A 25,912-nucleotide genomic window follows, 5' to 3' on the forward strand; every position below is an offset into this window, starting at 1 on the left:
GCCACATGGAGCTGAGGTGGCGAGCATGTAGAGGTCGGTGAACTTTCCATTGACATGGTTGTTGAAGTAGTTAGTCGACATTAAATGAAACAACCACACATCACGGGTCGATAATAGATTGATGTGGCTCGAGAAAGAATGAACAACAGAGAAAGATCAAGAGTTGTTGGTGCCTGGATCGAAGCAAGGAAATCAAATTGCAAGAGGAACTCGAGAAGGAAACAACTGGATCATAAATGAGTCAACTGATTTCAAGGCCGAAAATCATGGTCGAGTTTGCTATTTTTGGCAAACATACTTTGGATAGATGGAAAACGTGTGATGGCTTATTCCTCCAATATAGGTATGTGATCCAAGATGGATCAGATCAGATTGGATGCATATTTTGTCAGTAGAAGGAAACCCTAGCCACCCTCTGTTTGAATTATTTTTGATGGGAAAGGTTCAGTTTAAATATGGCGACCTAACACATATAGTGCTGTTGCTGAAGGGTGAAGGAGAGAGTGAACTTGCTGTTTGAGAGCCAAAGACGTAAACACTTGAAGTGTTTGTGAGTGAATATTGTATCATTAAGGAGAAGCAGGGTAAACTGGTATAAGGAACAAACCAACTGAGTGAGCATAGAATGTAAAGGTGACAAACTGAAAGAAGGGTTACCTGATAGAGTGTGACCAAGTGTGAACAGAGGGAGAGTATATTAAGATGAGTAAGAATCAGAAGAAAGGCTAAGTTGCAGTGTGTGTTGAGTTGATACAAACTGGATAGATAGAAACTGATAGTGCAAAGATTTGAAGGGTTGTAAAACTTCATTTGTAGCAAGGATCTCATTTGTAAATCTTAGTTTTCATATTGTTTTCATTGAGTAGGTGCTTAGTGTAGGGGTTGTAGCTCCTTTAGGTTGTATCCTATAAATTGTGTAGGGGTTGGTGCTCCTTTGAGTTGGTGCTCATAAATCAGGGGTTGGTGCCCTAAAATTTGTAATAAGATATTTTCATTGTGAGGCTAGATTGGAGTAGAAGATCTCCAACAGTTATTCTCACTGAGGTTTTTCCCACATTGGGTTTTCCTTGTACATGTGGTGTTGTGTGTTGCATCTTCATGTGTGTATTGCATTAATCTTTTAGATATTTCTCCTACACACCTTGTTTGCATTTCTTTGGTAACCCGATCTGCATTTTGTTTATTCCATATTGAACTAGTATAGCTCTGATTAAGTAAAAATTGTTTAAATCATTGATTTAGCCCCCCTCTTAGTGAACCATTATGTCCAACAAGAACAATGAGAAATGTTTTCTCATGCTGTAAGAGGGAGTAGTCTTAGGACACTACATTTTAGCCCAAAGCATTGAAGTGGATCCAACTAAAATTGTGGTAATCACAAATCTTCCAAAACCTACTTAGTAGAAAGATGTTTGCAACATTCTAGGCCATGCTGGTTATTATAATTGATTTGTTAAGAATTTCAGTACCATAGTAAGTCCCCTATATGGCCTATTACTTAAAGATGTGGATTTCCAATGGACATCAACATGTGAGAAGGCATTTCAAGATCTCAAGGTTGTTCTCACCCAAGCACCAGTTCTTCAAGGTCCTAAGTGGAACTTTCCATTTTATATCTATATTGATACCTCCGATCATGAATAGGTGCAATCTTGGCACAAAAAGATAGTAGCATTGAAAATGTAGTTTACTATATTAGCAAGAACTTCCAAGGTGCATAATTGAATTATATTGTCACATAAAAAGAGATGTTAGCTATGATTTATGCTCTAAACAAATTCAGACACTACATTATGAGATATCAGGTATATGTTTATACAAACCACACAACAATGTGATACCTTATGAATAATCTAGTTGTTTCAAGTAGACTTGCTAGATGGCTACTTCTCATGCAAGAATTTGATATCACTATCATAGATAAACTAGGTAAAGCAAATGTTGTAGCAAATTTCTTATCTAGGCTCCAACATCAACCTCAAGAACCTGCTATTGATGATTCTTTCCCAGATGAACATATATTTGCTATCAGTATTCATACACCTTGGTATGATTATATAGAAAATTACCTGGTTACCAACAAAGTACCTTCACATTTCTCATGAAAGGAAAAGAAGATCCTCATAGAAAAGAGTTTTCCATTCACTTTGGTCACTAGATGTTTGTTTTATACAAGATCACTTAATGTCATGAGAAGATGCATCATAGAAGATGAGACCTATGATATTCTCCATGCTTGTCATGATGAGTCATGTGGAGGGAACTTTGCCGCCAAAAGGACAACCATGAAAATTATCAATATAGGCTGTTATCGATCTATACTTCATAACAATGCCATGAGGTACACCAGAAAATATGATAGGTGTCAGAGAATGGGACGACCAACCAGGTTTGATGAAATACCTCTACATCCAAGAGTAGTTGTCACACCCTTTGATAAATGGGGAATGGACTTCATAGGTCCAATTGATCCACCTTCTAATTAAGAATCATATATATTGGTGTGCATTGATTATCTTAAAAAATGGGTGGAAGTCAGAGCCATGACACATGCTAGAGATAACAAAGTTGTAGTGTTTTTATATGAAGACATCTTCACCAAGTATGGGGTATCTAGAGAAATTGTTACTGATCAAGGTTTCCAATTCACATCCAATTTGATAGAAGCCTTGGTAGAAGAATATAATATTCACTATAAAAAGTCTACCCCTTACCACCCACAAGCCAATGGGAAAGATAAGGTCACAAACAGAGAAATTGAGGCAATTCTAACAAAAATAGTGGAAATTAATAGGAAAGATTGGGCAAAATGCTTATAGGAAGCAGTTTGGGTATATTAAACCTCTTGAAAAACAACTACAAGTTTCACTCCTTTTGAACTTGTTTATGGCAAAATAACAATCATGCCTACATAATTTGAACATAAGACCCTCAGGACTGCACTGGACCTCAGATTGGATTTATTAGCTACATAACAAGAAAGGATACTAAAAATCAATGCATTGGATGGACTAAGACAATCAACTCTACAACATACATCTCTGATTCAACAACAATGCATCAAGTGGCATGATCAATATATCAAGTCAAAAAAATTTCATGCAAGAGATTGGGCTTTGCTATATGACTCTAGATACAAGGATAATTTCGGCAAACTACATACCAGATGGCAATTCATATATATTGCCATGTTGATATCAATCAGATCAACTTCCAATGCAACTTGTCCATGTCCAAACCAAGGAATGAATCAAAGTAACCTCTGATCCAAAAATATAACTGCAAATACTTCAACACTGTAGCTTAACTCTGCCAATGTCCAGAGTAGAACCCATCTAGACCACCCTATTTGACATCAATGATAACAAAGCATATATCTATAACACATTTTTCCTTATCTTTTGTAGACAATGATAATTGTTAATTTGGTCTGTTCCACTAATACTATCTTTTTTGCATCATTGTATGTATATCTCCAAGGGTTTCATTACTGTGATGTCTTTCACTTTACATGGTGAAATAATTAGACTATGAAATAATTCAAAATGCTATGATTTTATTTTGAAACCACTATTTATATTTATGCAATTTTCTAGGTAGGGGAATATGTCTCACTTTTTTGACCAATTTCATAATTTCTCAGCATGCATTGCTCTTGTCATGTCACTGTTTCCATCATACTAGACCTTTTATATTTAACACAACATACAAATTCATTTATATTGTGCACATGCTAATCTATACAGGGTATTGTGAATTTGTGTGTATATATTTATGGCACACACTATATATTACATTTTAGTCTTATGCCTTTTTCAACATGTATGTTTATGTTTTTGTTATTGACATACATAATTATGCCTTTATTACAAGTAATGCTAGTTATACTATTTTGTTTTGTTATACATATTAATTTGTATTATATGAAACTCCCATTGCCAAATATAAAACCAAATATAATGCATAATTCATTCATGCCAACGTAGAATTCAGACCTATATAGCAAATACAAATTGAAATGACTAATTCTTTCCCACATATATTCTAATCTAAAAATAAACAACCACAAATCAATTCATTCATGTTTCACATAGCAACATTTTAACAACAATTTAGTTTAATCACATATATATGTATGTATGTACGTATATATGTACGTACACATATATACTGAACTTGAATTAATAGTGATGGAACTAAATATTTATGTATCCTTCAGCAAGATTACATACATGTCCTTTTATTAATATTTATTCCTTTCCAACCTTTAAGAGGTATTGCAGATGTTATTTTCCACCACATTGGTGTTTTGATACATGTTGGTTCATCCTATTTGGGTTCTTGTGTTGGCATAATTGATGAGGATAATGATGATATAGTTGTAAGTTATTTGATGACTTTATTTGTGTTTTCATTGATGACAACCATGTTTGTTGAGTCATCTAAGTCATCTAGACCTATTGGTATAGCCTAACCGTTAGAGGAATGTGTTAGACAACAAAACTGCTAAGTTGTTGTAAGTCAGTAAAAATGAACATAGTGATGATCAAGAGACCGGTACGGTTGATGCATTAGGTGTTGTGGTTTGGAACATATATTTATGACATTGGCATGAGTCTATGATTGAAATCACATCAACAGATTCAAAGTATTAAGTGAGTTATGTTTGACCGTCATAAAATCTGTGAAGAAGAATGTATAGTGGTATCAGATCTTTAATCGATAATGATTGATGGATTGGAGGTGGATCTTATCATGTTCATAACTTAGTGATGACGTGTCAGAATCCATGTGTAATGATAAGATAGTGTTTGAGTACATACAAGGATCATATTTCTTGGGAAACAACAAAGTTCTTAGTAGAATGTGACAAGGGTTTGATTCTTATCAAATCGATGTGCAGTGATGTGACATGATCATTCAACAGTGGAAATTATCTAGAAATTTGTTGTAATGATTTGTAATGATCTTTAATGCAAATTCATTATATTTTGAATGTAGTTAGGGTTATGTAGCTGACCTAACTAAAAAATGTATTTAGGGCTAGTTGGAAAAGAGATTGTGTGTCAGTAGTTTGAGATAAAGTGTTGTTGAACTATATTGAAGTGTCTGCATGTGTGTAGCAGAGTTGAGCTGAAATAGATCTGTACTAGCAAACAAGGAAGTGTTGTGATTAGATCATTTGCCCTGTTGTTCCCTAACAATTAACAATTTGAAATCCCTTTACTGGGTAGATCCTAATGGGTGTTATTTGTAAATCCCTTCATCGGGTGGCTCATTAAATTGAGTTTAAAATCCTCTAACAAGGTAGATCTCGTAACAGGGCTGAGACAAAATCCCTTAACTGGGTGACTCCAAACAGGGTCTTCTCTTAACCAGGCATATTGTAATCTCATCGGGATAGGCCTTTAACCAAACGCATTCTGAAAGAGTGCAAATATTTAGTGGGTGCTAATTCCTGCTGTGGTTTTTCCCATTTGGGTTTCCATGTGAAAAAATCTCTGTGTTCATATGGTGGTTGCATTGTTGATTTGAGCATTTGATATCTTTACATTGTTTGCATAATGATGAACACTTGAGTGAATGGTTTGGTAAATCTGCTTATGGAAATTGTTTGAGTAGTTACCGGTAGATTTTTTGAAGTATTGTAGAATTGTTTAACTACCAATTCATCCACCCCTCTCAGTAGTTACTAGATCCTCATAATAACAATTGATATCAGAGCACTAGGTCCTCTTTGTGCAGAAGTTTAACCACTTGAGGTAAAGATCCAAGATGATGAAGAAGGAGAGTCCTAAGTTCACAAAGGATAACTATAGAATATGGAGTGACAAAATGAAGATCTACATCAAAGGTATGGGGCTACAGTTCTAGGAGCTTGTGGTTAATCAATACTCACCACTTACCGGTACTTTGACTGCTAATCATCTTAAGGAACAACAGGAGAATATTCAAGCATTGGAAGCCATTGTAAGTACACTTTCTGAGTCTAAGTATATTGATGTTCATGGTTTAGAAAGCGCTTATGAAGTTTCAGAAAAGTTTAAGTTGATTTATGGTAGAGATGAGCATGTGCAAAAAGATAAAGAAGAAAGCCTAAGAGGCAAGTTTGATGACATGAAGATGTTGGAAGGTGAGAACATCACCTAGTACGGATAGAGGATAAAAGAAGTAGTTGGAGGAATCAAAAGTGCTAGTGGAACCATAACAGAGGACACTGTGGTAAGTAAAATGCTTAGAACCTTATTACCTACTTATGCTATTAGAGTTTTTGCTATCGAAGAATTGAGGCCACTCATCAAAGATAAAGTTACAGTTGATTCATTAATAGACAAGCTTGTTGCTTTTGAATTGAATAGCTTTGACAATAGTGTATCTAAAGTAGAATATACTTTCAAAGCATTAGTATCTAATGCACTGGTAAGAAAAGAAAAGAATGAATATAGGTCAAGACATCATGGTGATGGTAATGAAGAAATAGATGGTGAACATAACCTGATGGAAATTGAAGCTTTATTGGAAAAGAAACTTCCTAGAGGCACCTGTAAGTAGAAAGGCAAGCTTCCTCTTAAGTGTTTCTCATGTAACAAAATAGGACATATTGCTGCTCATTGTCCTAACAATTATCAGAAGAAAAAGTTCAGAAGGTTTAAGGGAAAAGGTAAGAAACAATGTTATGTTGCAATTGATGAAGGTGTTACCGATGAGGAATCATAGGATGAAGATAATGAGGAAATTTGTTTTTGTAGCAGTTAAGGAAGATCTCTCTAACAAGAAAGCTTTAGTGTCCCATATTGATAGCAAAGATGAGTGGGTCATTAATAGTGGTTTCTCACATTATATGACCGGTGACAAGAACAAGTTCATCTCACTTGAAGAATTTGATGGTGGAGTAGTGAGATTTGGTAACAATACACCATGCTTGGTAAAAGGTAAAGGTTCAATTCATTTAAATGGAAAAAGTAATGTTGATGATGTTATTGGGTTGAAGAATTGAAGCATAAATTGTTAGTGTTGGTCAACTAAATGATAAAGGTTATCATCTTGAGTTGAAAAATGGAGTGTCCAGGATTTTAGGAAGCAAAGGAGAACTTATTGCTACTGGTAAACATACAAAAGGTAACTTATTTCATTTGAACACTAATGTTAATAGTTGTTTTCTTGCAAAAGTTGAGGACAGTTGGTTATGGCATAGAAGATTTTTTCATGTAAATTCTGATAATTTGGTTAAGGTCGGCAAGTCAAGTATGGTTAGAGGTATGCCACAACTAGTCAAACCAAACGATGTGATTTGTAAAGAGTGTCAGTTGGGTAAGATGACTACTTACTCTTTCAAAAGAAAATCATTTTCTTTTGAAAATATTTTAGATTTGGTGCACACTAATTTATGTGCTCCTATGAGGACTAGGAGTTTTGATGGTGATAAATATTTTATGATATTTAATGATGATCATTCAAGAATGATGTGGGTTACATTTTTGAAGGAGAAGTCTGATGCTTTCAGCAAGTTTAAGGCATTCAAATCCTTAATGGAGAAAGAAACCGGTAAGAACCTAAAGTGCCTGAGATTTGACTGGGGTGGAGAATTCACATCAGCTGAATTTGTGAAATACTATGATGAGAATGGAATCAAGAGACAACTATCTGCACCAAGGACACCACAACAGAATGGAATTGTAGAAAGGAGGAACCATACCATAGTTGAAGCTGCTAGAACAATGTTGATACAAGGGGATGTACCTAATTTTTTTTTGGAGAGAAGCAGTTAGCAATGCAGTATACACAATGAATCGGGTATTGGTCAAGAAAGGTAGTGACAAAAGTGTGTATGAATTATGGTATGGTCATAATCCTAATGCTAGTTATTTCAAAGTCTTTGGCAGCAGGTGTAACATAAAGACAGATGAGTATACCGGAAAGTTTGATCCTAAGAGTGATGAAGGAAATTTCCTTGGTTATTCAACTAAGAGCAAAGCATTCAAGTGATTTAACAAGAACTAAGAATATTGTGGAAATTGTTAATGTGAAAGTTGATGAGTATTCTGACAAATCTGATGATACTAGCAAATCTGATGCACCAGAAGAACATAATATAGTAACCATTGAACTGAAAGTTCAAAATGATGATGAGTAGAATAGTGAGGAGGATACTGCTCAACCAGAAGATGAAGATGAAGAAGAACAAGAAGAAACTTCTATACTGGAACCGATTATACCTAGATATGTAAAGTTGAATCACTCTAGAGATCAAATATTTGGAGACAAGAATGCTGGAGTACAAACAAGAATAAAGATCAAAGAAAGTGCTTGTCTGATTTCCACAGTTGAACCTAAGACAATGAGGGAAGCTCTTAAGGATGATGATTGGATAAAGACTATGAATGAAGAGCCTGATCAAATAGAGAAGAACAACACTTTGTTACTTGTCCCCAGACCAGCTGATAAAAATGTGATTGGTACTAAGTGGGTGTTTAGAAACAAATTGAATGAAGATGGTGAAGTGATTAGGAACATGGCTAGACTAGTTTGCAAAGGATATGCACAAGAAGAAGGTGAGGATTATGGAGAAAACTTTACATCGATTTCTAGACTTGAAGGAGTTAGAATTTTACTTGCATTTGCAGCATTTAAAGGATTCAAGGTTTACCAAATGGATGTTAAGTCTACATTTTTGGATAGAATTCTAAAAGAAGAGGTTTACATTGAACAACTAGAAGGGTTTGCATTGAATAAAGACAAGAAAATGGTGTTCAAACTTCATAAAGATTTATATGGATTAAAGCAAGCTCCAAGAGCATGGTATGAGAGACTCCATTCACACTTGATAAAGATTGGATTTCAAAGAACCAGTGAGGACAACAATATTTACTTAAAGACAAAAGGAGACAAATTATTGATTGCATAAGTGTTTGTAGATTATATCAGATTTGGAGGAGATGATGACATGAGTTTAAATTTTGCAGAAGAAATGAAAAAGTAATTGAAATGTCTTTGATAGGAGAAATCAAAATTTTCATTGGTTTGTAGGTGCAACAAATGATAGGAGGAATCTTTTTCAGCTAGTCCAAATATGTGAAGGAGGTATTGAATTTTTTTGGAATGGAACTAGTGAATAAAATCGAGTATAGATCAATGATTAGAAAACTACACTATGTTGTTCATAGCAAACCAGATATTGCTCATGTAGTTGGTATAGTGGCTAGATTTTAGAATAATCCTAAAGAGACTCATATGGTTGCAATGACGAGAATTTTTAGATATCTTAAAGGAACTATTGATTATGGATTATGTTATCCATACAAACAAAACTTCTCTTTGAAGGTGTTCACAAATGTTGATTGGGAAGGTAATATAGTTGACTGGAAGAGCACAACCAGTGGATAATTATTTCTAGGAGAAAGAATGGTATCTTGGACTAGTAAGTAACAAAGTTGGATTTCTCAGTCTACAACAAAAGCAGAGTATGTGGCTGCATCTATGAATTGTACTCAAGCAATATGGATGAGACATGTATTGGAAGGATTCAAGGAGACTATGACAGAACAGGAGATCATATATTGTGAGAATACAAGTGCAATAAGCATTTCAAGGAACTCGATATTGTATGCTAGAACAAAGCATATTGAACTGAAGTATCATTTTCTGAGGGAAAGAGTGCAGGAAAATCAAGTCAGGATGGAACATGTGTCAAGAAAGGAGCAGTTGGTTGATATCTTCACTAAACCATTGCCTAAGGAAACTTTAGAATATCTTAGAGGTAAGATAGGGGTTATACCCCTACTAAAGATTAACTAAGATGCTATTGTAGAATCAATCCAGTGGACTAATTGAAGATCTTTCACTATGGATTGATGAGAAGAGGGCTACTCCTTAGAGGGAGCAATAGAGATGAAGAAAACACTAGCAACAAAAGATGAATTTGAAACTTTGCACGTTTGGCATTGTTGTCAAAGGGGGAGAAGAAAAGTGATAGGGGGAGAAGTAAAGCAAAGGAGGAGAAGAACAATGAAGAGAAAGAAGATCATGTACAACAGTCATAATAGTTAGTGTTCTAGTTTTGCATGATGAGCTTTTGATGAGATTTTGGTATTGCTATTTTGGTCATTGCCATTAATGCCAAAGGGGGAGATTGTTGGCATATGGAGAAGTTGATGAGATGAAGATGACCGGTAAAGTTGATGGAGATTGTTGGCTAGATGATGATGATATATTTGTAAGTTGTTTGATGACTTTATTTGTGTTGTCATTGATGACAACCATGTTTGTTGAGTCATCTAAGTCATCTAGACCTACCGGTATAGCTTAATTGGTAGAGGAATCTGTTAGACAACAAAATTGCTAAGTTGTTGTAAACCGGTAAACATGACCATAGCGATGATCAAGAGACCGGTACGGTCAATTGGTGAAGAGTTAGGTGTTGTGGTTTGGAACATATATTTTTAACATTGGCATGAGTCTTTGATTCAAACCGCATCAGTAGATTCAGAGTATTAAGTGATTTATGTTTGACTGTCATGAAATTTGTGAAGAAGAATGTATACCGATATCATATCTTTAACCGGTAATGATTTATGGTTTGGCAGTGGATCTTATCATGTTCATAACTTAGTGATGACATGTCAAAATCTGTGTGTAATGATAAGATTGTTTTTGATTGTGTACAAGGATCAAATTTCTCAAGAAACAACAAAGTGTTTAGTAGAATGTGACAAGGGTTTGATTGCTTATCAAATCGATGTGCGGTGATCATTCAACGATAGAAGATGTCTAGAAATTTGTTGTAATGATTTGTAATGCAAATTCATTGTATTTTTAATGTAGTTAGGGTTATATAGATGACCTAACTGAAAAATATATTTAGGGCTAGTTGGAGAAGAGATTGCGTGTCGGTAGTTTGAGAGAAACTGTTGCCAAACTAGATTGAAGTGTTTGCATGTGTGTAGTAGAGGTAAGCTGAAAAGGATTTGTACTAGCAAGCAAGGAAGTGTTGTGATCAGATCATTTTCTTTGTTGTTCCCTAACAGTTACAATAGTTTGAAATCCCTTAACCGGGTAGATCCTAACAGGTATTATTTGTAAATCCCTTCACCGGGTGGCTCATTAAATTGAGTGTAGAATCCTCTAACAAGGTTACTGCTAAAAGGGTAGAGCTACTAACAGGGTTGAGGCAAAATCCGTGGGTGACCCCTAATAGTGTCTTCTCTTAACCGGGCATATTGTAAGCTCCTAACTGGGATAGGCCTTTAACCAAGTGCATTTTGAAAGAGTGCAAATATTTTGTGGGTGCTAATTCCCACCTTGGTTTTTCCCATTTGGGTTTCCACGTGAAAAAATATCCGTGTTCATATGGTGGTTGCATTGTTGATTTGAGCATTTGATATCTTTACATTGTTTGCATTATGATGAACACTTGAGTGAATGGTTTGGTAAATATTCTTATGGAAACTGTTTGAGTAGTTACCGGTACAATTTTTTGAAGTATTGCAGAATTGTTTAACTACTAATTCATCCCCCCTCTCAGTAGTTACCGGATCCTCATAATAACATCTTGACCTAAGAAAAATAATTAAATGTAAGAGACGTACCTCAAAACTATATCACAAAATCAAATAAATAACTCAATTTCATATTAATAAAGAAATAAAATGAAAAATATCAATATATGAGTACAATGAAGGAAAACGAAGGGGGGGGGGGGGGTTGACTTGGTTTTCACCGGATTAAACAATTTAAGCACAACTCACTAATTTGATCAACAACAATAAGAACATAAACAAACACAATAACAACAACACACATAACACCAATATTTTGATGTGGAAAACCCATTTAAGGAAAAAACCACAGTGGGAACCTACCCACAACAAGATGATACTCTGTAGTAGTATATGTAAATATTATAATGGGGAATGCAAATGCATTCAAGCACACTGCCTAGAGCTTAACGCTCAAAATATAATGATCCAGAAGGCTACAACCCTCAAGGAAGGTTCACTATCTTACAATAAAATTCAAACTACAATCTGGTTTAGATGAACTGGAAGAATAGAATCTCCAAATGCCTGATGACAGTTCCGGTTAGGCTCATTTATCTGCTTTGCAACACTCTCTGCTCAACACTTCACACTGAAAGATGAATTTTCTTATTTACACATAAAACACTCTTTGATAATGAAGACACAACTATAATACATCCCTGATCTCCAAATTACATGAATATAGCACCTATTTATACAAATCATCAACCTTGACTACAAGGTCGGTTAAACCCTTAACACTTAATTACAAAATTACATCACAGAATACATAGATCAACCACCAGACCAATAAAATATCATAGATGATATAGCATGGACCAAATCAAATTCTCAAACACTCAACACCACTAGAAATCCTGCCAAGATCAACTGTAACACGCTATACCACTAAAAATGTCACATAACATGAGGTAAATCACCAGACCCATAAGATATTCAAAAACATGCACAATGATCAATGCAGACCACCAAAACAAATAGGACACGATTAGGAAACACCAACAAGCACATTAGAACCATCCGCAATAGCTGCACCAACACCACTTAGTCAAATCTTCATTGATCAACATGATAACACTCAAGAACATTCAACAACAACAATTGAGACAATAAAGATAACTTGTGAAGCACCAAATCATGAACCATCTGAATTGAATATATACATGAACATACCAAACACTCTCCCAAATAAGAAACTAAAGATGTGATCATACCGGAGCACAACAAATCAACTACCAACTTAATTCTCTGCAATCACCGAAACACCAAAACACAAGAATATGTTGACATCAATGACAACAACATATCCTAGTAGTAACAATATCCAACATACATATTATGTATCTCAACATGAATTAATTTTAGATCATGAATACAAAATACAATAACATAATGTATTGATTCAGGAGCCCCTGAGCAAGCAAACAATCTGTATCACTAGAAAACGTTTGAGTTCGATTTATTTTGGTTCAGTCTCGATTCCATTCCTGGTGTTCTATTTGAAGTAGTTTGTGGTCAAGTTGAATGACATTGTTTCATTTCACGGACAAAATGTAATGATTGATATTATGTCAAATTGTCATCATATAATCAGCTCTAGAGGAAATAAAATAAATGTTTAAACAAAAATCTCATATTGCTAGTTTGGTAGAAATTAGTAGTAAAGACTTATAGCTGAAGCATCATGGTATATGAAAAGAATCAGCCCATTCATTAGAAAGGTTTTTAAACAATCTAAGCAAATTATATTCTAAGATTTAGAGGGGCGTATGGGAGGTGAAAGGATCCCAAAGGCAAGAAAGGAGTTGGAAAACTAAAGGGAATTATTTTTAGTTATTTAAGAATATGAAAATATAGATGAAAACAATTGTTAAAGAAGAAGTAGGCTATGTTACAACAATGAATTAGGTGCAAAAGACCCAACTTAATCCATGAGAGAAGTAAATGCAAGGAATTAGTGAGTGAATAGGGAAAGAAAGAGATGGGGAAACAATTTAGAAATATATGACAAAGTTTTGAGGAGAGGAGTTGAAGCGCATGAAACATTGGGAATGAAATAAGTTGAATATAGAGAAAGAGGAGAAAGACCACACAAGGAGAGTGCAAAGAGTCTGAAGATAACATCATTCACAAAAGGAAACATGGCAGAAGCAAAGAAGCATACACAAGAGAAAGAGAGTTGGTTTGTAGAGTAAAGCCAACAATAGAGTTCTGAAAAAAAGATTCTAACCTATTATTATCTTTGTTTTTATTCTCTTGGTTTTTCTCTCCTTGATTCCTTCTAATCTCTTTCTCTAAGTTTTCCATCTTGTTTCTTTGTTCAATCAGGAGGTTGAGGATTTGATCCAACCTATTATTCTTCTCATTGCTTGGGCTATTGTGGTCACTATTCGTAGTGTTCACCATAGTTCATTAGGAAATGAGCTACATCAAGGTTTAATCTTAGCATAGTAGACAAAGGCCCTAATTTTTAACCTACAACTTTGATACCAAATGTAAGGTACGCACCTCAAAACTATATCACAAAATTAGATTAAAAAAACTATTTCACATTAATAAGGAAATGAAATGAAACATCATCAATATATGAGTACATTTTAGATCTTCACATGATGTAATGTCAAATCTTTAATATAGAATACAATAACATAATGTACAAATGGGAGTGACCTAGGTTCTCATGCCCAACTTCAGAATAATACAAATCATTGAAATATTTGGCTACCACTAACCCAACGGTCATCCACAAATCCATAAGACAAGAAAATAGTTTAGGTTCTTTCTTTTCCAACCATGAAGCTTATGCTTCCTCAATATTCTTCATACTCGAAGAATAATCAACCTTGCGCGAGAAGCCTAGCAACCAGGAAAAGACAAGATAGATGGAATCTAGTGCAACTTAACATATCTACATATATTTCTAATATGAACATGATGTGTTCTAGTATTACGCTATGATAGAGGAAAAATGAAATAATAAACAAATATTCATCTATTTCAATGATGCACATGGTTTTGGCCAAAACACTTAAAATTGTAAATCAATAGGTAGATCCTAAAAACAAGATCTACTCTCCGTGTTAGCCCATATTCAACAACTATCCTAGAAGGTAAATCCCAAATCACACATAGAAAGAAAACTACTTCCTTTAATAAGATAATTCAAATCATATCATGTATAGTCTAATTATAAAAAATTAACTCATTATTCCTTTTATACAAAAATGATAAACATCTATATGATACTTTATTCAATTCAATTCCTACTATGCAATTGATGATTTCATGCATTTTTAATATAAATGCATATGATAGCAATATTTCAACTTTTCTAATTATTTTCTTGAGATTTTGTAGCTCATCTTTGGAGAATTCAATCATAGAGGAAATGATACAAGAATCTTTCTTTATGTATATTGTAGTCACATAAATCTGTCCACTTAATTAAATAAATACTTAGTATTTATTTGATTATTTAACCATCAATTAATGAATTAATTAAATTAATATTTAATTAATTCATCTTAACCCTCTTCTCCTATTAATTAAATAAATTATTCAATTTATTTGATTTAATTCACTTAACCAAATTCAGACCATTAATTAAATAAATAAATCATATTTGTTTAATTAAATCTTCTCTCACATTTAAATAAATTAATATTTATTTAAATCCCCCAAAATCCCACCTCTCACATTTAAATAAATTAACATTTATTTAAATCACCTTTATCCTCTACCCACTTGTATTTTCCTACAAAAGCAAGTTGCACAATTATTTTAAATAAATAATTTATTTAAATCACCTTTATCCTCCACCCACTTGTATTTTCCTACAAAAGCAAGTTGCACAACTATTTTAAATAAATTATTTATTTAAAATCCTATTTATCCTCACCCACTTGAAACCTTTAATGGTTTCCCTTAAAGTATTCAAACTTGATGGCTTTAAAGTCTTCAAACTTGATGGCTTCCTTCTATAGTCTTCTTAAGACTTTAATGGTTTTCCTTAAAGTCTTCAAGCCTTTAATGGTTTCCCTCAAAGTCTTCAAGCATTTTAATGCTTTATCTTCATTTTTCTCATTTAAATAAATTAATATTTATTTGAATATTTATCCAAATGCAAATTACACCATTTAATTGAAATAAATGATTTTATTTTAATTGAAAATACCAAAATTTCTCCCACTTGCATTTTCCTACAAAATCCACTTGCATGCCTAAACCCCTTCTAGATTCTTCTAAACCCTTCCTAATTAGCCTAATCCATCCTCTAAACTTTGTCACATCCCTAAGCAAAGGGAAGTCACTTCTCAAAACCTCAAAGTCTTTGATAACCATTAAAGGCTTTCAACCTTCAACCACTAAATGGCTCAAAGTCTTTGATAACCATTGAAGGCTTTCAACCTTCAACCACTTAATCCCCAAAGTCTCCAATAACCATTAATGGTTACCTCAAACCCTCCCACATGGTTAAAACATTTGTTTTGACTCAACCTCTACCCAACCCAAAGGTCTCATCAGGTCATTAATGCTTTGACCATGATTATCTCTTAAACATTTGCACAAAGGTTTATCCTTGGATTAACTCTTAATCCAGTGGGTAATCTTAATTTGGACTTGGCCCTTAGCCTCTAGGTAACCATGAGGTCTTCTCAGGCCTTTAATGCCTCCAACCTCTTCTCTCAACCCAATCCTATGTTGACACTTGTCACCATTTTATTGGTGCCAATTGTGCACATGGATCCCCAACTTTCAAACTTGGCCCTTGATTAAACCATTCAATCTTAACCCTTCATTTCCCCATTTCTTCTATAAATAGAACCCTTCTCCTCAAGCAAAAAAGAAAAAAGCATTTAGAGTATTGTTGTTATACTGGCATTAGCATAGAGCTTTCTCATAGCATCACTATCTACACTTGCATAGTATTTGCTTATCATATTCAACCATCTTGAATCTCCATATGGCATCCATGGCTAGTGCTAAAAGCTGAGAGCTACACTCATTTGGGACTTGGAGAGGAGAGGAACAAGGGAGGAGCAACTATGAGCATCTTGATTAGCATTTGGAGGAGTATAGTTTATCTATTCTATGTTTGTATGCTTTCTATTTCATGCTTAATATCTCTCTTGATATGCCTGTTTAGGATAATCTTTTGTTGCTAACACCAACGTTTGTTTCTTGTGCTCTTGTGTGTGTTGCCATCAAACAGATTTTCTAATCCTTTTTGCAGAGCATCATATATAAATACATATTACATATATATTGTGTGTGTGTACTGAAATTATATATACAACTGATCAAAAAGAAATTTGGTTGGACTAATTTCATGACAATATGCAAGAATCTAATATTCATGTTCCAGTGTAAATAAAATTTGAGATAAAGTTTAGAAAAATCATTCATTGCCATATAAATATATACATATAACTACACACACATAACACATATGTGCATATTACAAAGTTTAATAATCAACAAATAGAGTTACTTTCATAATTTTTTTGTCAACACAAGAGGTATACAATTCAATATATGTATATGTATGCATATATAAATATATACATATACACATATATATACAAACACCCATAATATGTATGTGTAGACACCTAAAAGTTGCACAACAAATTAAGTGAATTTTATTCATTTAATTATCCCTAATTATTCCAATTAATTAACTCAAGATTTAATTAATATTCCTATTCTTCTAATTAGCCTATTAATCAAATTAAAGATCTGATTAATATTTCCCTTCTTCTATCTAAGCCATTTAATTAAATACACCAACCCCCCCCCCCTCTAGCCATTTTAGTTAAATTCATATTTAATTGAAAATATCCATTTATCCCCTTTCTCCTTTTAATTAAATCCAAATTTAATTAAAACCCCCTTTGCAAATAATTAAATCAAAATTATTTATAAATCCCCCCGCTTGCAAATTTTCAAAATTCACATTTAAATAAATCAATATTTATTTAAATCTATCAAATGCAAGTTGGAACCAACAATTGAAATAAATCAATTTTATTTTAATTAAATCCTATTTTCCCTCACCCACTTGTGAAATCCCACATCTCCCACTTGCATCTCCCTAATAATTCTTATAGAAGCCTTCTAATCCTATTCTAATCATGTCTAATCTCCTAATCATGTCCTTTCCCTAAATTTGAGGAGATCACTTCTCAAATTTGGAAGAAAGTCTTCTAAATGCATTAAAGGCTTCATTTCTTCAACAAGTTAACTTGTTGAGTTACCCAAATTTGGAAGGACTCTTACAAATTTGTCCCCCAAAATCCTATTAACCATTAATGGTAAATATAACCCCCCCTCATGGTTAGAGACGTTCTCTCTAACTTAACCCTAATCTAACCCAAGGGTCTCATCAAGCATTCATGGCTTTGACCCTAGTTATCCTATTAACCCTTGCACATGAGTTTACCCCTTGGGTAAAGGCTTTATCCATTGGTTATCTACTAACCCAACCTTAACCTTACCTCCTAAGGTAACCACCATGTCTCCTCAAGCATTTAATGCCTCTTACATCTCCTCTCAAGCCCTCTCAAGGTGACATTTGTCAACTTGGGATTGGATTGAATCCCTCGCATGGATTGATTGTTATTTGTGAGGAATCGGTTATTAATGAGAGGGGGTTTGAATCAGTAATAGAAATAAACTTTAACAACCACCAGACACTTCTTTTAAAACAACTCATAAATAGGACCAGTAACAACTAAAATAATATTGCTAATCAAATTCATCAAACTGCTCATTTAAGTGTTTATCAACATGCATGCAATAGAAATATATAAAATACACACATAAGAAATCAAGCAACACATGAACACCAATATTTTAACATGGAAACGCAAATGGGAAAAATCATAGTGGGAATTGGTACCCACAAGATTTTTGCACTCTTTCAGAATGTCCTCTGTTAGGTGCCTAGGCCAGTTAGGAGCTTACAAATATGTCCAGTTAGGAGAAGACCTTGTAGGAGTCCCCCGGTTAAGGGATTTACCTCAGCTCTGTTAGGAGATTTACTCTATTAGGAGTAACTTTGTGAAAGGATTTAGAACCCAAGCTAATGAGTCACTTAGTGAAGGGATTTATACAATCAGGCCTGTCAGGACCTACCCGATTAAGGGATTTGAGTCTGTTGCAACTGTTAGGGAACAACAAATGAATGATATGAAAATAACACTCTTGCCTGTACATATCCTTTTCTATTCCAATATGATTCTCTCTTACAGACACACACACACTGGTTTGGCCACACACTCTTCTCTTGATCACCAACACAGTAAATCATCACATACTTACCCTAAATAGACTTTACAATTTAATCGGTTATAAAACCCTAAGATTTACATCATAGATCATCACAGATCTTTACAAATTATTATAGATCATCATATGGAGATCATTACAATTAATTAAAAATCAATTACAACCATTGAATGATCACTGCACCTCGATTTGATACACTTTCAAACACTTAGCTCATTCTACTAAGTACTTTGCATATTCCCAAGAAATTCACTCTTTGATCGCATCAAAACATCATTCAAACACTTCACATGGTTTTAGCCATGTCACCACCAACTTATAAACATAATGAAATACACTGCCAAACTCAAAATCATTATCGGCTATAAGATTTGAATACCGGTTCTTAAACCCTAGTAAAACCCTATAGAAAATACATAAGCCATTTACAAACATGACTTCCGGTAGCCAAAACATGATGTGGTTCCGGTCATAACCTAATTACAATGTTACCAACACATTTTCCAAACTGCAACACCAATATGAAGATCCAATTACTTAAGCATAACATAGTTTCACACTTATCGGTTAAAGTCCTATTTGCCAGTTAACTGTCAAATCCATTCCATAGCTTTCCAGTCAATCATAGACGACTTAGATAACATGATAAAATAATATAACCATAGTTGCCTTCAATGACAACACAAATTGATCATCAATTCATCAAACAACATCTCAACTATATCATCACCAATAGTCCTTATACCGGTTCATCAATATCATCAACAATAATGCCAATATGCCAACAATATCCCCCTTTGGCATTGATGGCAACACTGAAAAACCTCATCATGCTGAACTAAACTGATCTATTCTGTACTTGTTCTTCTACTCAACATCTCCTCTTTTGTTGGTTATATAGTTCTTCTTCTCACGGCTGATCTTCAACCAATTCTTCTCCCCCTTTGACAACAATGCCAAAGGTGCAAATACCTCTGTCGTCTTCATCTCTATTCATTTCATCATAGCTACTCCCCCTGAAGAGTAGCCTAATGAATAAATGATGAGTAGTTAGTACCAAACTGGTATTGAGAGGGGGGGAGGTGAATCAGTATAGGAAAAAACACTTTTCCTGAATCGGTTTGACTGCAAACAGTACACTTGACTGGCAAGCACTAACACCGGTCTAAACCAGATTACTACCAGTAAAACATAGTGAGAATGTGAAAGACATAAACCAGTAACCCTTAGATTTCCATACAATCTAATACCTTATTTCCACTTCACCCTTATGCATAAACAAGTAATATATCATCAAAAATATAATGACTGCTAGTTCAACATATTTTACCAGTTTGACATAAAACACTAAACCATCACATGAAAGGCATCACACATGATACACTTATTTTTCACATGGAAGCCCAACTGGGAAAAACCACGGTGGGGATGAATACCCACAAGCTATTCTTGAACTCTTTTGAAGTCCGCTCTGTTAGGAGCCTAGTCCGGTTAAAGACTATTACAATAGGTTCTTCTAGGAACCGATCCTGCTAGGGATCACCCGGTTAAGGGATGGCTAAATACCTGGTTAAAGATTAGAACCATGTTAAAGGTTACTTTGCAAGAGGATTTGAAGAACTCATTGAATTGAGTTACCTTGTTAAAGGATTTACACAAAAGCCTGTTAAAGCTACCCGGTTAAGGGATTTTCCAACTGCTGAAATGGTTAGAAGTCAATAGGTAATACACTGATCTAATAACAACACTCAATGCCAAGGCAGATCCACTTTAGCTCCTTTTCTTCTACAATCACAATCTATAGGTATCACCACACTTCTCCGGTCTAGAAAGAATTAGGTATCATTCACTGGGATATACACATACCATTTTCCAACAACTTCAAAATGAGAAACATCATTGACCTTATAGGAAACAGATAGGTTGGTAGCATAAACCCTAAACCCTAAACATTTAGGTTTTACAATCCAGTAGGTTCAATCCTTATCGTTAATCACACTGCATCAAATACAACAGTCTTGAACAGATCTCAAGATGCTCTCCAACGTTCATTCTTTGCTGCTTCAGGAAGTTGATAACTCATCATGCGCTCTCCACTATTTACAGAGACTTCACACATTCCTGAGGTAGATATGATCAATCTCCATGCAAGATCCTCAAAGAAATCCTTTATGCGCACAAGGTTGACGTGGCAACACTTATCTGGTCTTCATTACAATACTAACTCATCACAAGATGTCATTGGTTGAATCGATCAATCTTAGAATGCATCAATTGGAAACCCTAAAGCTGAGACTACCAACTAGTAGTCATGCCAAATGAAGTCTTGATACAAAACTTCCATTTACCGATTCTCATTCCAACATACAGGTTCAGCTTGAACAAACATATCGCTTCACTTTTCACAAATACTGGTTCCCTTGCCAGTTTGCTTACTACAACATACCGGTTCATACTTCAACATATTGACATGAATGACAACATACAATATCATCATGTCATCATGCTCTGCACATATGCCAACATAGCCCACTTCACATCAATCCAAAACTGAAAGATATTCAATAAGTTCACTGGATTGATGCATTACCAACATTTTAGTTTATCTTGTGTAGGGGTACAACCCCTAATCTACCTCTAAGATAGTCAAATGTTATCTTAGGAAAAGGTTTAGTGAATATATCTACTAACTTCTCTTTGCTAGACACATACTCCATTTTTACTTTCTTCTCCTATATTCTATCTCTTAGAAAATGACACTTCAACTCAATGTGCTTTGTTCTTGCATGTAACACATGATTTTTTGAAATATTAATGGCACTAGTGTTACCACAATGAATAGTCACCAGATCAAACATGTCTTCCTTAAAACCTTCCAAAATATGTCTCATCCATATAGCCCGAGTACAATTCATTGATGTTACCATATATTCTGCTTCAGATGTAGATTGTGAAATACAAGACTGTTTCTTGCTCATCCAGGACACCAATCTTTTGCCTAAAAAGAAAGCTCCACCAGTTGTGCTTTTCCGGTCATCAACATTTCGAGCCCAATCTGCATCTGTGAAAACTTTTAAAGAAAAAATATCATTATAAGGATACCATAGACCATAATCAACTGATCCTTTCAACTACCTGAATATCCTTTTTACTGCTACCATGTGTGTCTCCTTAGGATCTTTCTGAAATCTTGCAACCAATCCAACAATATGTGTAATATCAGGTCTATTGTGAGCAACATAATTCAACTTTCCAATCATGGAGCTATATTCTTTCTCATCCACAAACAGTGAATCATCTTGTTATGACAATTTACAACCTGTCACCATCGGAGTACCAACCGGTTTACAATATTCCATGCCAAAAGTCTTCAAGACTTATTTTACATACTTAGTCTAACAGATAAATATTCTATTCTCCAGTTGTTGAATCTGCAAACCAATAAAGAATTTTATCTCACAAATAAGAGTCATCTCAATTTTTTCTTCATTCATTTGCAAAAGACATACACATGTCATCATTACCACCAAATATTATGTCATCAACACAAATTTCAACAAGTAACATTTTATATGCATTAGTCTTCAAATATATGTTACTGTCTTCATTGGTTCTCTGAAATCCTATCTTGATCAAATGTGCATGCAATCTTTCAAACCATGATCTAGGAGCTTTCTTCAAACCATATAGTGCCTTGTGTAGTTTGTAAACCATATTTTCATCTTCACTCAATGCAAAACCATCCAATTGTTCTATATATACTTCTTCCAAGATACCATTTAGGAAAGTTGATTTAACGTCCATCTGATATACCTTAAATCCTTTAAAAGTAGAAAAGGCAAGCAACATACTAACACCTTCAAGTCTTGCCACCGATGCAAAGGTTTCACCATAGTCTTCACCTTCTTCTTGTGCATACCTTTGCAAACCAACCTCGCCTTGTTTCTTACAACTTCTCCATCCTCATTAAGTTTGTTTCTGAATACCCATTTTGTCCCAATAACATTTTTGTCTTCCTATCTAGGAACAAGATACCATGTATTTTTCTTCTCAATCTAGTCAAGTTCTTCATTCATTGCATTCAACTAGTCTTCATCTTTCAAAGCTTCTCTAACATTATTCGGCTCAATAGTTGAAATAAGATAGGAATTCTCTCTGATTTTTCTTCTTGTCTACACACCAGCATTCTTGTCACCTATAATTTGGTCTTCTGAATGATTTATTCTTACATATCTTGGGATTGCCATTTCTAGTGCAATGCTTTCTGCTTCATGTTCATCATCTTCTTCATCGCTTACCGATTGAGCTCCTATTTCTGCATTTTTTTTCTCATCTTTCTTCCGCACTTCTTGTTCAATATACAAGTTTTTCTTTATCATCAACAGGCTCAAATTTGCTGGACTCATCAGGTTTGTCAGATAATTCATCAATTTTAACATTAACACTCTCAACAATTTTCTTTATTCTTTTATTATAACATTCGAATGCTTTACTCTTGGTAGAATATCTAAGAAATATCCCTTCATCACTCTTCACATCAAACTTTCTACTAAAATCATCTATCTTAATAAAACATCTACGACCAAAAACTTTAAAGTAGCTGACAGTAGGAATATTACCATGTCAAAGTTCATAAGGAGTTTTGTCATTACCTTTCTTCACAAGAACCTGATTCAAAGTATAAACTACAATGCTAATTGCTTCTCTCTAAAACATTGTTGGAACATCTCCTTGTATCAACATTGTTCTAGCAGTTTCCACTATTGTTCTATTTCTTCTCTCTGCAATGTCATTTTGTTGTGGAGTCCTAGGTACTGACATTTGTCTCTTTATTCCATGTTCTTCATAATACCTAGTAAACTCATCAGAAGTAAATTCTCCACCCCGGTCAAATCTTAAGCACTTAAGATTCTTGCTGGTTTCCTTTTGAACTAGGGCTTTAAAGATCTTGAATTTGTTGAATGCCTCAGATTTCTCCTTCAAAAAAGTTACCCACATTATCCTTGAAAAATCATCAATAAAAATCATAATATACCTATCACCATAATAACTTCTGGTCCTCATAGGACCACATAGATTAGTATGCACTAAATCGAGAATATGCTCCGAAGAAAAAGATTTACTCTTAAAAGATGTCGAACTCATCTTACCCATCTGACAATCCTTACATAACACATTATTCGGTTTAACAAGTTGGGGAATACCTCCCACCATACTTGATTTGATGACCTTTATCAAATTATCAAAGTTGACATGACAAAACCTTTTGTGCCACAACCAACTATCTTCAATTTTAGCCACTAAACAATTATTCACATTAGCATTTAGATGAAAAATATTATCTCTCATCTATTTACTAGTAGCAATCAAATCTCCATTGCATCCCATGATCCTGCACATTACTTTTTTAAACTCCAGGTGATATCCTTTATCATTTAATTGTCCAACACTCAACAAGTTATGTTTTAAGCCTTCAACCTGTACACACCTAAAAATGGTCTGAAGATATTTAATTAAATAAGCAATAATTTAATCAATCCCCCTTCCTAATTTAATTGAATTCATTAGGCAATTTGATTAAATTCTCCCTTTCATCTACTTATTAATAAATCTAAATATTTATTTAATAGGTTCATTTCAATGGTCCCCTTTGATTAATTAATTCAAATTAATTAATCCTCCCCCCACTTCAATCAGTTCTTCTAATCCTCTAATTAATTAAAATAAATCAATTTATTAGTTGTTGAGAATTAATTAGTCTTTTCCTATTATTTGAATTTTTAAATTCAAATTACCCACATGCCTCCTAACTTCTAACCACCTAACCTAACCATCCATCTAACCTAACCCATTCCAACTAACCTGGGGTTTAACTAACCCTATCCCATCTTGTACATTCTAACCTCCTTATCCTAACCTCCTATGGTGTGGATATTTTTCTTGAGACACATGGCACTTGGGCCACATGTCTCCTCTCTTGGACACTTGCCCTTTTATGAGAAAAGCTCCTTGACACTTTTCACCATAGAGATGACAAATGTCTCTTCCTCCAACCTCTTCTCCAACCTCCTCCAATTTCACCCTTGATATCTTCAGACTCAATCTTGACCATTAATTCCTGTCACCTCACCCCTAGCCTTGGAAATCCTATAAATATCCCTCATTTTGGAGCAATAAGGATCCCATTGTTGGCATTTTGGCACTAAGTTGTCATTGATTTCAACTAGCATGATGGATTTTGAGCATAAAGGATAAAAGTACAAATTGGTATGAAGGATGGTTGCTTGTTTATGATGAAGAGGCAAAATGTTAAAAGTTGTCTCACACCACCAGAGGTGAAGATGTGAAGAACCATAATAAGATCCATATATAGTTCCTCACAAGCGAGAGAATGACCGAATGAAGCACGAACTGATTGATCAATCTATAATCGATTTAAACTTCCATAAGTAGTGATACAAAGGGTCTAAGGATAGCAGAGGGAGCCCGATCCTAATGCAACTGGTCCAAAGCCTTTCCTAAGATGCAATAGGTTCGAAGCATGATCCCAAAGCTACTATGCTAACAAAGCCTCAGAGTTAGAAACTAGATTGAATGATTGTTATGGCAATGTAGACGCTAGGGAAGGAAGGTCAAAAAGAATAGTAGGGCTAGCAACTACCTTTCCCTTAAAATAACCCCCTTTAAGATTATTATAGGGGGAGCCCCTACTATTCTATTATTCTAGTGAACAGGCGCACTATAATTCCCACCCAACCCGGTAGATTAGTTGTGGGCATGTTACGTATAGAATCGATAAAATGGACCTACCTAGAATAGTAGGGGCCCCTACTATTTGCCCTACTATTATAGGCTAGGCGGGGATGGTTTTTTTGCAGGTCATAGGTAGAGAACTAGTACAGGATGCTCTACCATTTAACAAAAGAAGAACACTCTATTGGAAAAGGGATATACCAGTATGTGTTTGTCAGACTGACTGCATGTTGGTGGGCCATGTCTTGATCGTTATGATGCCATGTGGAGCAGTGGTGGCAAGTGTGTTCTGGTTGGTGAAGCCTCATTGATAGGATCGATGAAATAGATAA

Source organism: Cryptomeria japonica, chromosome 6 (assembly GCF_030272615.1).
Source record: "Cryptomeria japonica chromosome 6, Sugi_1.0, whole genome shotgun sequence".
Taxonomy (NCBI): domain Eukaryota; kingdom Viridiplantae; phylum Streptophyta; class Pinopsida; order Cupressales; family Cupressaceae; genus Cryptomeria; species Cryptomeria japonica.